Raw genomic sequence first — 16,732 nt, forward strand, 5'->3', positions numbered from 1 at the left:
AATTTATTTAAATGTGAGAGGTGGGATTTTGGGGGAATTTAAATAAATATTAATTTATTTAAATGTGAGAGAAGATTTAATTAAATAAATATGATTTATTTATTTAATTAATGGTCTGAATTTGGTTAAATGAATTAAATCAAATAAATTGAATAATTTATTTAATTAATAGGAGAAGAGGGTTAAGATGAATTAATTAAATATTAATTTTATTAATTATTAATTGATGGTTAAATAATCAAATAAATATTAAATATTCATTTAATTAAGTGGACAGATTTATGTGATTACACCAACCATTTGAATCCAATCAAAATATCAATCTCTTTCCCATTTGGATTGAGCCTAGATCTATTGGATTCAACCCTCTTTCAATGTAATTTGGTTAATTGGGCTATTTAGTGGTTTTACTTAGTGAAACCCTAATTCCTAATTTTCCATCTATTACAATGAGTACCTTATCAGGACTTCGTTTCTAGGACTTTTTCATGCATGCATTTTGTATTCATCTTTGGATTTTTAGCTACTCTCTAAGTTAATCTTAAGGGGGTGTTGGAGTAATTAAGAGAATTATCTAATTATTAATTAATTAGGTCATTTAATTACTTTATTCACTCAAGCTAAACTTAGGTACCTTTTAGCTTTTATTTAATTATGATAATATTAGCTTCACTTCAGTTTAGCTATAGTTGGGCTTTATTTAGTTCCTCACGCTTTTTCTATATTCTCCTAAATTTAGTTTAGGGCATCCTTATGCTCTCTGTATAAGCACATCATTATGAATTGTAATTTCATCTTGTAATCTTTGCTTTTGAGGAATATGACATATTTTCTTGGTACTCTTATTTGTGGAAGGTGTTCTAGTTTGTTGTTTGATCTTATAGGCTTGTGTTACAAACTTTTGTGTTGTGAAATTCAACATTTTAGTGTTCTTCAAGGTGCCCATTCGGATTAATTTATCTTTCTCCCTTATTAATACAATAAAATTATTCAAAGATATTTTCCATGTGGTTCCAAGAGTTGTCTTAGTGGAATACAAGGTGGATGCAAAAATAAAATATTTAGGACTTTGTCTTGAAAGAATGGTCCAAGGGATGAGTTGATCCTCTTTCTTTTCTATGCCACGTTCTTTGAGTTACAACCTTAGTGATTTGAGTTTTGACAAATAGTCTTCTAGGGTGTCAAAGAATCTTAGACTTAAGATTTCATTTTCTAGTTGATGACTCCTTAATTCACCAATCTTCCCAAAGCATTGTTCAAGGGTTCACCAAACTTCATTGGATGTTTTCAAGGCTCTACATGAAATAGCAACTTTCTAGAGATTGATTTAGACATAGTAATCCAAACACTTGATTGTACTTATTAAACCACTTTTCCTTATCTTTTTCTACACTAGTTTCTTTTTCTATACCCATAGTTACCCTATATAACCCTTGATTCTTTTAATATAAGGAAATTGTGTAGTTTTCACTCATGATTATTGAAGGGTGTCAAAGGCTTAATGGTTTTTTGAGCTCCATATGTACTTAGTATATTTGGTTGCAAAATTTGATGTGCAAAAATAATGCTAAAAGAGAAATGTGAAAGTGTTTGAAGATACGGTTCACAAAAGTGCACAATGACACAACTCAAGGCACCCCCTTGATGCAATATTTGTTGACCCCACCCCCTGATCCACCCAATTTCGACACTTTATAAATGGGTGTGTGGAAGAAGTTGAGTCCACTTTCTAGCCAAAAAGTGAGTGTTTTCTTGATTTTGAGAATTTGTCACAATTGATCTAAAAATTTGAAGCATTTAAAGATTGAACTTTAAAAATAATCATTAACATGAAATGTACTACTCAGAATCTAGTTTCCAAGTATGTAATTTATTTTAATACCCAGATGATACAAATTGATTTTCAATAGGTGTATTTAAAAACCACTATTTAAAAGTCATTTTTTTAGGACCATACCATGCACGCGTATGACCACCATGTTTTGACCACTATTAAAGTTTTTTTTTGAATCCTCTTGGGAAAAGATCTATAAGACATTGAAGATTGATGAGGATATTTTTTTTAAATATATTTTTAATTAATTTTTTATTGGCCCTTATTATTGTTTTGAAAACCCGTCATGTATGGCCACCATAAGTAAACCTAAATTTATCATTTTTTAATTTTTTTTTTTCATTTTGAAAAATAATTGTGTGTAGATTGATGCCATATTTTTTTTTTCGAAAAGCGTAAAAAAAAGTTAAAAAAAAAGAAAACCTGTTATTTCAAGTTTATGGACTAGTTTCATAAAAATATATTTAAAATTTAAAAAAAAAATCAATTGTAAAAAAAATAATAAATCTAGATACTCTCATTTGTAATGGTTTTTAATTTTGTAAATAAATTCTACAAAAAAGTCATCAGACATATGTCCAAAGTCACTCTTTTCTAGTGACACTAATATGACCTTCAAGTTAAAGATCCAAGGCTAAGAGTTGGCTCCCCAAGCTTTTCCTGAGCTGAAACTGAAGCAAAAACAAGTCTCCAATTTTAATTTAAAAAAATGGGATCCTATTATTTAAACCCATTTTAAAAAAAATGTACCCATTTTTTAATAATGGGTACCCTTTTTTAAAAAATAAATAATTTTAAGAAACGAGATGTTGTCTTGAAAAACATGGGATCCTATTTATTAAAATTTTGCTTTGAAGTCTTGAAGCATAACAGGGACATGTTTTTGTCAACTTTTTTGTGTTTATTTCAAAGGATTTTTTTTTTAGTAAAGTAAACTCAACTTCTTGCACCTACCCAACTTAGTGCTTATACAATTTGAATAGGTCCAATGCATGAGAAATGGAAAAATGTAAACTTTTGCGAAAAAAATGACACTCATTTTTGAGCTACCTATGAAACGCTATTACATAAATAAATTATTGTAAAATGGCCTAATTTTAAATTAAATTGCACTAAAATTAGAACTAAATGCCTAGATGAAGTTAGACCTAGGCTTCCAACTAGTAGTTGGAATTGACACAAAAATGGTTTCAAATGACTACACCCATGCGAAAAAATACCCCACCCTGTTTGCAAGCTATAGTAAAAAGAAAGTCTCCCTCTTTTACACGCTTAATAATTTGGTAAAAAAATGATAGTTGCATTAAATGCTAATGTTGAGAAGAGATTAAAAATGACAATTAATGTCAAAAGAAAAAACACAACCCAATTTAATGATGCACATGGGTTGAGAAAGGCCAAATCTTTAGGTACTATTGAAGCTATTGAAGCTTCCAACTAGTAGTTGGAATTGACACAAAAATGGTTTCAAATGACTACACCCATGTGAAAAAATACCCACCCTTGTTTGTAAGCTCTAGTAAAAGGAAAGTCTCCTTCTTTTACATGCTTAATAATTTGGTAAAACAATGATAGCTGCATTAAATGCTAATGGTGAGAAGAGATTAAAAATGACAATTAATGTCAAAAGAAAAAACACAACCCAATTTAATGATGCACATGGGTTGAGAAAGACCAAATCTTTAGATACTATTGAAGCTATTGAAGCTTTCAACTAGTAGTTGGAATTGACACAAAAATGGTTTCAAATCCCTACACCCATGTGAAAAAATACCCACCCCCGTTTGCAAGCTATATTAAAAAGGAAGTCTCCTTTTACATGCTTAATAATTTGGTAAAAAAATGATAGTTGCATTAAATGCTAATGGTGAGAAGAGATTAAAAATGACTATTAATGTCAAAAGAAAAAAACACAACCCAATTTAATGATGCACATGGGTTGAGGGAGGCCAAATCTTTACGTACTATTGAAGCTTCCAATTAGTAGCTGGAATTGACACAAAAATGGTTTCAAATGATTACACCCATGTGAAAAAATTCCCCACCCTCTTTGCAAGGTATAGTAAAAATAAAGTCTCCCTCTTTTACATGCTTAATAATTTGGTAAAAACTTGATAGTTGCATTAAATGATAATAATGAGAAGAGATTAAAAATGACAATTAATATCAAAAAAACGCAACCCAATTTAATTTTGCACATAGGTTGAGGAAGGCCAAATCTCTAGGTTACTATTGAAGCTATTGGAAAAATTCACTGCTTTTGATAAATTCTTAAGCCACTAATTGAGGGATAGTGGGCACCAAGGTGGCTTTTGATCAATTCTTAAGCCACTAATTGAGGGATAGTGGGCACCAAGGTGGAGTTCTGCTAGTTAAGTTGTAGCTTGAGGGGACGTGGAGTTGAGTTGGGATATACAAGTCAAATCATCAGCAAAAATTTTTGTGGTGTGATGGACTCTTTTAATTATTGAAGGAGGCATAAACAATAGTTCTACTAGAATCATGCATGAATGAGATCCTATTGGAGACACTTATGGATAAATGAAGCAAACAAAATAATGCCCACTTACAATGCTGAATGTCACGCCTAGATTGTGTAAAAATACATCAAAATGTGGCCATAAAAAAGTACGTGGGAAGTTAGCTGCTCAAGGGCACTGATGATGTTTGAGACTTTTCTTTACCAAAAAAATAAATTTACACAAATACAAAACCTCAAGTGTGGAAGCTGCATCATATGTGTTTCTAAAAGGTTAACCGACAAATGTAGGTGCCTGAAGGGCAAAAGAAAGCCACATTTCTTGGAGCAGGTTGATGGAGTGAGAATTGTCCCTAAAGTTGATGTGGAAAGCTATCTATTTTGAAGGCACTAGATTTGCTTGAATGCTAGAATGTGAGCTTCTTGAAGGAGGTGTAGAGATGTTAGTCCCTGTATGAAATTTCATCCTTTTTATGCTCCACCAAAATGCTTTGCTAATGTTTTCAATCATTGAGTCAAAAACTAAAACCAGAGGTGATGATATGGCTGCAAATATAATGCCAAAAATACATAGATTTGTGACCTTAATATATTACTATTACAAATATGAAACCACATCACTGTCTCAATAAATGAATAATGACAAATCTAAGCAATAAAATTTTTTAATACGCTTTTGATTTCAAAATTAATTCATAGAAAAATACTAAACCAACAATCAAAATTGGATTGGCTCTAATACCATGTTGGTGTTTACCAATATCTTTGCTTGAATACTAACATTAATCAGGCACACAATTCATGCATTGCACACTCAACCTTTGAAGCTAAAAGCACAATGCTATACAAGAATGATTGAATAGAAGTGTAAGTAAAATGTACAATGTGCGTTTCATATATAGACAAGCTAATGGAGATGAGAAGGTAGGAAATAACCATTGACTACCCCTCCAATGAAGGACACTTGTTATTTCACTTGACATGTGTTATAGTGAGTGGGAAGTGTGCATGTAAGAGGTGTCTCACAAAGTGATAACACATATCTCAACTAGATTAGGGGAGAAAAAAGACCAAAATGGCTAATTAAACTTAAGATTATGTGTGAATAGGTCACTAACTAGAAAAGTTATTAGATAACTAGTTTGACAATTCAAATAAGTCACTAACTAGAAAGGTTATTAGATAACTAGTTTTGCAATGACACAAATAGATATCATGTCCAACTATAAATACCTAGAAAAATTTCAACTCATTAATTTTCTTGTGGTGGTGATAAATGTAGTGTTCTAAAATTCTTCCCTTTTATTAAGTGAAAGGGGTCTAGGAGTGACATTTTACATTCCAAACCTTATGGTATAAAAAATGGCACTTACATGTCTATGTAGATTTGGGTTAATTCTATTGGAGGTGTCTTTTGTAGATCCCATACATCCTAATCCTTCTAGGATACATTGGACTCGTAAAGTCTCTTAAGAGCCCTTAGACAAAAATCTACCAAACTTTTTAATAATTTTTTTTGTCAAATTATGGTACATAAGAATGTCTTGTCTAAACCTATGGGTGGATTTAAGGTACAAGTAAAAATACCTCTCTCAAATTTTCACAACTCATTTTTTTTTTAAACAATGGCGATGAATACAATGTAGTAAAATACTTCAATTTTGTTTAGTGAAAGAGTGCTAGGAGTGGTATTTTGCATTCTGCACCTTGTGGATATTAAATAACAATGCTAACATGTTTAGGTGAGTAGGTTGCTACTATTAGAGGCATCATTTTTATTCCCAAGCATCCCAATCGTTCCAAGCCACATTGGATTGACAAAGTCTCTTAAGGGCCTTAATATAAAAAAGTTGCCAAAGTTTAGCATGACTGTTATCTTAAACCATGAAATGTAGGAATTTATTGTCTAAACCAACGCATGGGCATTAGTTTTAAATAAAAATACCTATCTCCATTTTTTCAATTAACTCAATTTTATTTTCTTGTTCTAGAAATGAATAAAATGTTGCAAAATATTTTAGCTAAATAATTTAATGAAATGGTGCTAGGAGTGTTATTTTGTATTCTTCACCACATGACACCAAATGGATAGGAACACCACATCTGAATGGGTGGTTCATTAGTATTGGAGATATCTTTTTGGTTTCTAAGCACCCCAATCCTTCCAAGCTACATTGGCTTAACAAAATCTCTTAAGAGCCATAAGACCTAAAAATTGCTAAACTTTGACATGAGTCTTCAATCAAACTCTAGCACACAAGAATGTATTAGGGTCATAAATTCTATATTGAGTATATATCAAAGTTAATTCATCAATATATTCAATCATGTTATTAAATGTGTCATTTCCCAAAATTTTGAAATCTCCAATCTCTATTATAGAGGAAACAATCCTCCATTGTGATTCTTGAAGTGTGTATGATCTTGAAAATATAATTACCTTATTTCTCCTATAAAGATAGTTCTAAGAGATACAATACAAGGTAATCTCAAGGGTTTATTGGAGTGCCATATCTAGAGATAAGGGTACATAGTCCTTAGAAAATAAGTAATTCCTCAATCATGACTTCATACTCCAAGAGATCTCATCTACAAAGATTTAATAAATCTCATCCTTCTCCCACAAGACCATTCTATAATGGTATCACAAAGTAATTCTAAAAAATATTATAAGATGAGTGATCATGATTTTTATTTATGTTAATTGATCAGGACTACATTCTTTTAATTTCACCATTAGGCTTATCTTGAACTATCAATTTCACCCTAGCCTATCACTTAACTACTAGAGCATAAAACAAAATATAACATAAAATTAAGTATCTTCTAAATATATTGGGAGGTTTTGTCTTCTTGAACTAAATTAATCTAGTATGTAGCAAATTTTTTAGATAAAAGGTGATATCTCCAGTACTTATATATTAAAATATATATAAAAGCTAATTACAAAGTATAACATATAGCTCCAAGGAGGAGCTACTGTAATGAATTAAAAATAGGATTCACTAGTTTATGTGTTAAAACTAGGAATTAAACCTATCTCTCAAAAATCACACTTAGAAGGAGAATGAAATCAATAGGCTCAACCTCAAACTTATTAGGAAAGGGCCGAGCACAATGTGAATTTAGTACTACTTGGTTGAGTTGAAAATGAGCAATTGAAAGGATACAAATTGAATGTGAAGAGCTAGGGATAGAAGGTGCAAAGTTGACAATGGATAACTTAAACAAGTAAATGTAGAATTAATAATCATAGAGAAGAACTAGATCTAGAAAGGGGATCTAGAGAGGAACCTGTCGCATAAATTTGAGTTGAAATTGAGTGGAAAATGATGGTTAGGCGCCCTTGTCCAATCAAAGAATTTTTTGGCATTGAACTAGATATGAAACCTTGAGAACATGTGCTTGCTTCTATAATTGATGGAAAATTAAGGTTTCACAAGTTACGCTTTGTGAACTAGGAAATGACCTAACTTTCATATGCATCACATTAAAAGGAGGATGAACTCAATAGATCCAACCTCAATTATATTAGGAATATGGTTGAATGCTTATTGGAGTCCTATTACCTTTTGTTTGAGTTGAAATTGTAATTGAAAGTATGCAAATTGAATGCTAAATCTTAGGTAAGAAAATATATGCATGAACTAGCAACTTGGACTGACTATGCTAACTAATAATGAAATTGAAACTTCACAACATGTACAAAAGTGGATAGGGAATCTGATTGTGCACTTGTGACTGAAATCTAATGTTGAATTGACAGGACTAGGGCATTGGGAACCTTGGTCTTCTGAGTTGTGATTTGGAGGCCCGATTCTTGATGTAGTTTGGGCAGTAACATGATAATTTGAGGTTGAACAAGGAAGACCAAGGTGCTGGGTGCCTTGGTTCTGGGACAGGGGTGCTGGGTGCCCTAGTCCTTATGAACCATACCAAGATTCTGCCCGAGCAAACTTGTACTTGCTTCTTGAGTCTTATTAAATATTTCTTGCTCTGTCGGATACCTTTAACCACACATAAGAGAAAATAAAGTGGGGTTTGGATAGGGGTTTTCCTTAGGTCAAGCCTTGAATTTGGAATTTACCCTAATAGAAATAAAAATTGAACTTGAACTAACTTGGAAAAGCTTGCCTTTTGAGGGAAATGCTAAAATTCTTGAATTTAGATGATTATACCTTCAATAGGTGATGCAATGTTCTTAGGATAAGTCCTCTATGTTTTGATGCAATAACATGATAAATCACATAAAATTCATCTTGAAATCATAATTGAAACATAAAATGAAGATGCCTTGATGTAGTTTACTACTCCTTGAATTAGATTTTCTCTTGAGGGAGAAGAATTGTTTTTGAATTGATGATAATGTTAGCATAAAGTGTCATGTTAAAAATGAATTGAGAGGGATGCCTTATATAGGGATTTCATTATCAAAATCACCATTAGGCCAACTTAGATTTTATATATGTTTGCACGTCCAGTGAGATTTGAATTAGAAAAGATTGCCAAATTATCCTCTCAAAATTTGGGGAAAAAGGTTTCGGACCAGGTAGTAGAGATTCGCCTTGGTCCTATCAACTTTTTTTGAATTTCTACGAATGTGAGATAACAAGATTCTAATGCTAATTCCATCTCGATGGCTCAAACCATAATGCAAAGGTATGTACTAAATATGCTTTGAGAGTTGAAATTAAGGTAAGATTAAGGATAAATGAGGATAAAATAAAGGGCCCAAATAAGAGTGTGATGATGAATAAAGAGGAATAAGACCCATTATATTAATTTAAATATTAATTAATTACAATAAAGGTCCTATAATGCATAGAGAAAAGGAAAATACTAAAATAGGTTCTATGAGAGTCTAAAATTGGACACACAAATAAAGGTGTACTATTTACGACGCTAAATTTAGCTCCCACTTTAGCGGATTATGATCTTATGGTCATAGTCTCAGTAAAATAGAAATGAAAAGATAGAGCATCTGATAGCAAGACAAACTAGGGATAGGATAATATTGAGGTATGGTCAAGCCCTCAAGCATAGGGTCCTATCAATCCATGTAAGTAACCTTCTGTAGACACCTATTTATGTCCACCTAATTAAATGAATTTTATATTTGTTTGATTACCATTCATCCAACTATTAATTAGATTCACATTTAATTAATCTTTCATCCTTTTTCAACTATTAATTAAATTAATATTTAATTAATTCATCCCAACCCTCTTCTCCTATTAATTAAATAAATTATTCAATTTATTTGATTTAATTCACTTAACCAAATTCAAACCATAATTAAATAAATAAATCATATTTTTTTAATTAAATCTTCTCTCATATTTAAATAAATTAATATTTATTTAAATCCCCCAAAATCTCATCTCTCACATTTAAATAAATTAACATTTATTTAAATCACCTTTATCCTCCACCCACAAATGTAAGTTGCACCACTATTTTAAATAAATAAATAATTTATTTAAAATCTAATTTATCCTCACCCACTTGAAACCTTTAATAGATTCCCTTAAAGTCTTCAATCCTTTAATGGCTTCCTTCTAAGAGTCTTATCAAGCCTTTAATAGTTTCCCTCAAAGTCTTCAAACTTAATGGCTTCCCTTGAAGTCTTCAAACCTTTAAGGACTTTTTTCTAGAGTCTTCTTAAGCCTTTAATGGTTTCCCTCAAAGTCTTCAAGCATTTAATGTTTTTATCCCCCTTTTTCTCATTTAAATAAATTAAGATTTATTTAAATAAAATCTAAAATTCACATTCACATTTAAATAAATTAATATTTATTTAAATATCTATCCAAATGCAAATTACACCATTTAATTGAAATAAATGATTTTATTTTAATTGAAAATCCCAAAATTCCTCCCACTTGCATTCTCCTACAAAATCCACTTGCCTGCCTAAACCCCTTCTAGATTCTTCTAATCACTTCCGATTTAGCCTAATCCTATTCTAATCATTGTCACATACCTAAATAAAAGGAAGTCACTTCTCCAAAACCTCCAAAGTCTTCAAAACCATTAAAGGCTTTATGTCATCAAATGGTTAACCTCTAAAGTCTTCCAAACCATTAAAGGCTCTTACATAACCATTTATGGTTAACTCACCTTTGACCTTTGGTTAGAGACTTTCCTCTAACTTAATCATCCTTTTAACTCATGGTTCTCTTCAAAAAATTTATTTTTTTCACTAAGGTAACCATTTAACCTTTGCAAATTCATTTATCCCTTGGATAAAAGGAATATCCATTAACCTAATCCTAACCCAACCCCCTAGGGTAACCATCATGTCCCCTCAAGCATTTAATGCTCCTTATCTCTCCTCTCAAGCCTCCTCATGGTGACACTTGTCAACATGGGATTGGGTTGAAAGTGTCACATGGATTGAAGATCATTCAATCCTAACCCTTGTTAAGATTACTCAATCTTAACCATCCAACTCCCTATTTCTTCTCTAAATATATCTCATTTCCTTTATTATCATCATCCCAAGTTTTTGCATCTAGGTTATGCTATTTTCTTGTGTGCAGGTTATCAAAGAGTCTCATTTGCCTCTCTTTTCAAGCTTAAGCATTTATGAGCATTCTAGTATTAGAATTATCATGTTAGCATAGCATGTTAGGATAGTATAATAGCAACATCATAGCATGTTAGTTTCTTTATCATAACTTAGTATTATCATAGCATTATCATGTTAGGATAGCATATCACACTAGAATAATCTTCATTTTAATCTCATCATCGTGCACCATATCATATCTTTTCATATCCATATCATAATAAGATCTTAGTTGCACTTGCATTTAGATCTTTTATCATATATCCCTCGTTCTTTAGGTAGTCATCCTAGAGATCAAGTTCTCTTCCAAGCTGAGAGCCACCTTGATTTGAAGGATCCTTGGAGATAGAGAACAATGAGACATGCTTATAGATTTTGTTTCATTTACTTATGTTTTATGTTTCATTGATCTCTAACATAATGTTTCATTGGCGTGCTTGAGTTGTTTGTGTCTTGTTTTGTAGATTCCATACTTTTCATGTATACATTTTTGGCGTCCATCGTGGGGCAACCCACAAATTCCTAACAAATTTTCCGTAGGTTCACGCCCAGATATTCCAGTGCATATGTGGACCTTTCTAATCTAATCCGTCTTACTTTCTCTTAGCACATGGAATCATCAGAATAGCGCATACCTTCTCCAGAGTAGTGCTTTTGTAACAAGAAGAGATCTAATTTTTGTAACACAACTTGGAAATTTTAGGCTTGTAAGCCCACAATCTTGACTAACTTTTCAAAGGGGTTTTTTAGGTACTAATGTTTGTTGCAGGTCCAAAGGAGTTAGATTAGATTTTTTATTTAAATTTTCATTTTACAAAGGAAAAAAAGAACTCACTTCTTTTTCTTGCAAAAGTAAAAAGAACAATCAATCCTTATTATTGCAATTTAAAAAGAACAAGCCACCCCTTTGTTTTAGCAAGCGATTTACTTTTGTTGACCACACAATTTTCTCTTGTTGACTAAGATTTATTGCAAGTTCAAAAAAACAAATTTCTATGTGGGATTAAAATTGAACACCATGCTTGTTGGAACAACATCTCCAAATAGAAGAAAGAAAACCATTGCTATGAAAGATTAAAAATGAACAATTGATTGTTTTGTCTCGAAAGTGGTAGGCATATGCTCTCCACTTAATTGGGTGATCAAAAGGCCAAACCCACTCTTTTATGCTTTATTTTACTTCAAGCATTTTACATCCTTTAGAGGGTCTGCCTTCACGAAGCCTTGAGGGGGCTAGTGAGAAGGGTACGACCTAAGTGAGTATGGCTAAAGCCAAGTAATCAAACTCACTATAATCAAATTGCCTTTTTGAGATGAAAATCTCGGGGGATGGAGCATATTTGAGTTATCTCATATCGAGCACTTTGTAGGGCCTTGAGGTCTCAATCACACTTGCGTGACTACATCTTGTTTGATACTTTTTTGGGCTATAGGCCTCAATCGCGCTTGCGTGACTTCAAAGGATATTTTTGAACAAAATCCTTATTACGAACCATAGAAGTAGAAACTTGGAGCCGAGTCAGTTGCCATACATTGACAATATCATAGTGCAAGGGTGGGGGATCACTCACCATATATCTCCCAAGATAACTACCCAATTGTGAAGCAATTCACTTTGGGTTAATTTCTGGAAAAAGACAAAAAAATGGGCACCCTCTAGGGGGTGACAAGGCTGTTTGAGTTGACAGAGTATCAAGACTAGTGGGATATGATATTGTCAATGACCCTTGAATAAAGAGTCTATCTGATGTGTATTTGTTGTGATCCAAACCAGTGAAAACATCAGGGATTTGAACACATACTCAAAAGAACATACACTAAATGTTTAGCATTAGGATGACCATTGTCTTCATGTGTGCTATGTATTCTTGTCACAAATGATCAAACATCTTGCAAAGTATCAATCAACAAATAAATGAAAAATTAGTTCAAACAAAGGAATCATAAAGTGGAGAATATTTTCGAATCCAAGAAAGCACCTTTGGAGGTGGTTATCAACATTTCAACTATCTTTAGGCAAGATTTTCATCCAACCAATTTCGAGGAGTATCAAACCAAGTGATCAAGAGTTTATCATCCAACTATCTCAACGACAACAATACCTAGCTAGTTATTCAAGTTAGTCAAATCAAGTTTCCATATTGGGAGACTTTATCCATATAATTTGACGTGCTTTGTCATAGGGGCCTATCGAACAAACCATCTATTCGATTTAGTAAGCTTGAGTATCCGAAACAAAGCATCCATCAAGTCAACAACATCAAACTATCCAAACTGAAACTTTGATCACTCATGTGACCATCCCTTGTCGCTTGAAAAAGAATAAGCTTATTCAAAGGAAATGAGTCCTAACCTAAATCAAGATCAAGATATCATGGATCTCCAATCTAATCCCATTTTTGATCAAGATCCCACCTATCAAGAATCTTATGATGATCCCCTTAGATTTTGGTATTCCATCCACGATGATCCCCTTTTATCTCAAGAGCAGAGTCCCATTCAACATCCACCTCCTAAGCAAGAACATGATATCCCTTCCATCTCCTTCACTAATCTAATTCAAAATCAAGAGAAAAGCACAAAATCAAATGATCCTACTCCTAGTCAAGATCAAGACCAAGGAATCCTTTCATCATCCAAATCCATTTTAGGTCCTTTCATTCCAAAGTCAAACTCTCCATCCCTTCCATCCATCTTGGGTCCTTACTTCCCTCCATCCACCAATCCATCACCTCAAATGATCCATAAGAAAGATCAACAAAGGCACCATCTTTGAAATTCTTTCAACCATCTATCTAAATATCTTTCCAAAACTATTCTTCCATCATTTCCTTTATCTATTTTGTGCCCTTATGTCCCAAAATTCAATTTTCCTCCATCACTTCTCGAGTTGTGTACCAACACTCATCTTGAATGCATTTCTATCTTTCTTCGCACAAATCTTCAAACATACTATCTATTATCCAACACCTCTTTTTTATCCTTCCATCCCTTTCATTCAATCCTTTGCATAAATCCTTCATCTGTGAGATAGGCATTTTTGTCATTTTGTCACATGCTTTCCCATGCTCGAATCTCTTGTTCAATCCTTTTCCTAGATATCTATTCATGAAACACTTCAAAATTCGAGGTTGTTCCTCTTTAACATTTTCTTTTGGTTGGGATACACACTCAATCTAGAAAAGAACCACTTATCATATCTTGGTACCGACATCTTTTGATTACTATATCTCATACACTTAATCAATTGCTCTAAATCATTGTGATGTCTTAGTCGAAGACATTGCTAGTGAAAAATCTAAAATCTTGCTTCAACGCCACTGTAATTATCAGACCCACGTAAGTTTCATCACTTACAAGCCAATACAAGAAAAATAAAGAGCAAAAAGACAGTATCAAAAGATCAAAATCATGATCAAGAAAAAAAAATCCAATATCAAAATGCTTGGCTATGGATGCCTGGCTGGCAATGGAGCAATATTTGTGAGATTACAATGATAACCTTGTCGGGGCTATGGACGCTCATTGGCAGCGAGGCTCTATCCATGATGCTTTTGAAGTCAGGGTAACTCGTGTACCTAGACACATTGGATTATGAAGATTACAATGATCATATGAGCTGAAATGAACCCACTTGCACACACATGGGTAATCAAAGACTAAATACCTTGATCCAGTTTGAGATTATTCTTCCCTTTCGAGTATGCTTTCTAGCCACTAGATATGTTCGGTTGAATTTTTTCGGAGGTTCTAAGTGTGGGTTGGGTCTCTATCTTTGAAAAGTTCAAAAACACTTATTCAGGTGGTGCTAGATGTTGTGAAAATCTTACATATTGCCTTTTTGCAAATGGAGACCTCTATGCTTGGGGGCAAAGTTCATCTACTCTATTCTTCCTACCATATCTCCCATTATCCTTCCTCCAATACCCATTAACCTATCTAAAATCATCATTATCTACGATATTGCTTCATGCTAATCCATTACATCTATCCTAAATATTCATTTTGTCCATCATCTATCACTATCTATGATCTTGTTTCTCCTATCCATTTCCTATCTCCATCCATATCCCCTTTTCTATCCTTGATCTTGATCAAAACTAAGGACAAAAACAGGATTTTGAAAAGCTCTTGACGTGTCCCTTCATGTTCCATAATAAGCTACCTCCATCTTTCACCCATTCATCTTCACCTCAAAAATTCATTCATCAATTCCTTTCCTTGCTAGACATTGGGGAAACCAAATACATCTTTCTTCTAATCCAAAAAGCTCCAAAAATCGAAATGTCTAAACAAAATAAAAAATTGAAAATAAAAGCATCAACGCATGGCCCATCCATAAAATCAACAACAGGAAAATTCTCGAAGTTTGCAATCAAACTGATCACGTCTTGTTAATCAATTCATTGATCACTTGAAATCTATCAACATCAACATGTCTTATACATGGATAAGTACACTCGAAACTAGACATATCAGTCTTATACGGGGTACTCACTATTTGAAACTAGACATTCCTATCAATCATCGAGTCTTGTTAATCAATCTATCTATCAACATCAACATCAACATGTCTTATATAGGGATAGGTACACTCGAAACCAGACAGATCGGTCTTATACATGGTACTCTCTCTTTGAAACCAGACATTCGTATCAATCATCGAACAAATCAAAACAATGACATAGATCAGTATGACTGCTAGATTTTGTCCTAGTTAACCTTATCTTTATCAATTGATGGCAGTACATGTTTCATCTTTAAAAAAAATGAAAAACAAATAAAAGAAGTCCAATAAAAGCAAGTGGTGAAAACTTGGCAACAAGCGCCACTTGTGAGAGAGAAGCTACTCTATCTATCAATACTCGCATCATATATTTTATCTATATGATCTAAACCAATAGCCATCACAGAACACTTATACATGCAACATTATCCTGGACATACTTAGCGTAGTCACTATCCTTGATTATTTGAATCAGTTAGCTCGATCATATCCCAACATGGCTTGGTAATCAGTGTAAATATCCATATTGAAGTAGTATCAATAGCAAGGGGCAAAATCCTGACCTCGCTGGGGGCATTTCACCATGAGGGATTTAGACATTAGACTAAACACGTAGCAAGACAACAAAGATCAAAACAACCAACAGTGACCACAACAATGCAAGAAGGCTAGACATCACAGACTTGAACTGATTTCAACTGGACAAAAGGTCTGTTTGCCAGAGGTTTTATTTTGACAAGAATACATTTTAGATAGCATGCATGTTTACTTATGGTTGTTGATCTTTTTGCTTATCATATCTCCTAAGTGACTCAAGGATGTCTCAAAGACTAGAGAAGCAAGGGAGGAATGTGATGTTTTCTTTGTCTACTGTTTGGGAGTGAAGCCTTCTACTATACAAATTTGTCTTACGACGTGATCAGGTAATATATCACTGAAGACATTTCGGATTTGTATTGGACTAAGGTTAACTCTTGTCTATTTTACGCAAGCAACACTTAGGTCATCTTGGTTCAATTATACCTCGACACAACTTGTGTCATCTTGCAATATAAAAAATCATGTAAGTTATACTCAGGTCATCATGGTTCAAATTTATCATGCCACTTGTATTAACTTTCAACATATCAAAGGCTCAATGATGATAAAAAGGAACCACTGCAAATTTGATCGAAAGGATGACTATCTTAGATGGTCAAATTCATAGCATTATCATATCATTTTAAAGTGCATTTAGTTGCATTATCATATCATTTAAAGTGCATTAAGTTGCATTATTATATCATTTTAAAGTGCATTTAGTTGCATTATCATATCATTTAAAGTGCATTAAGTTGCATT

The sequence above is a fragment of the Cryptomeria japonica genome, chromosome 10 (assembly GCF_030272615.1).
Source record: "Cryptomeria japonica chromosome 10, Sugi_1.0, whole genome shotgun sequence".
Taxonomy (NCBI): Eukaryota; Viridiplantae; Streptophyta; class Pinopsida; order Cupressales; family Cupressaceae; genus Cryptomeria; species Cryptomeria japonica.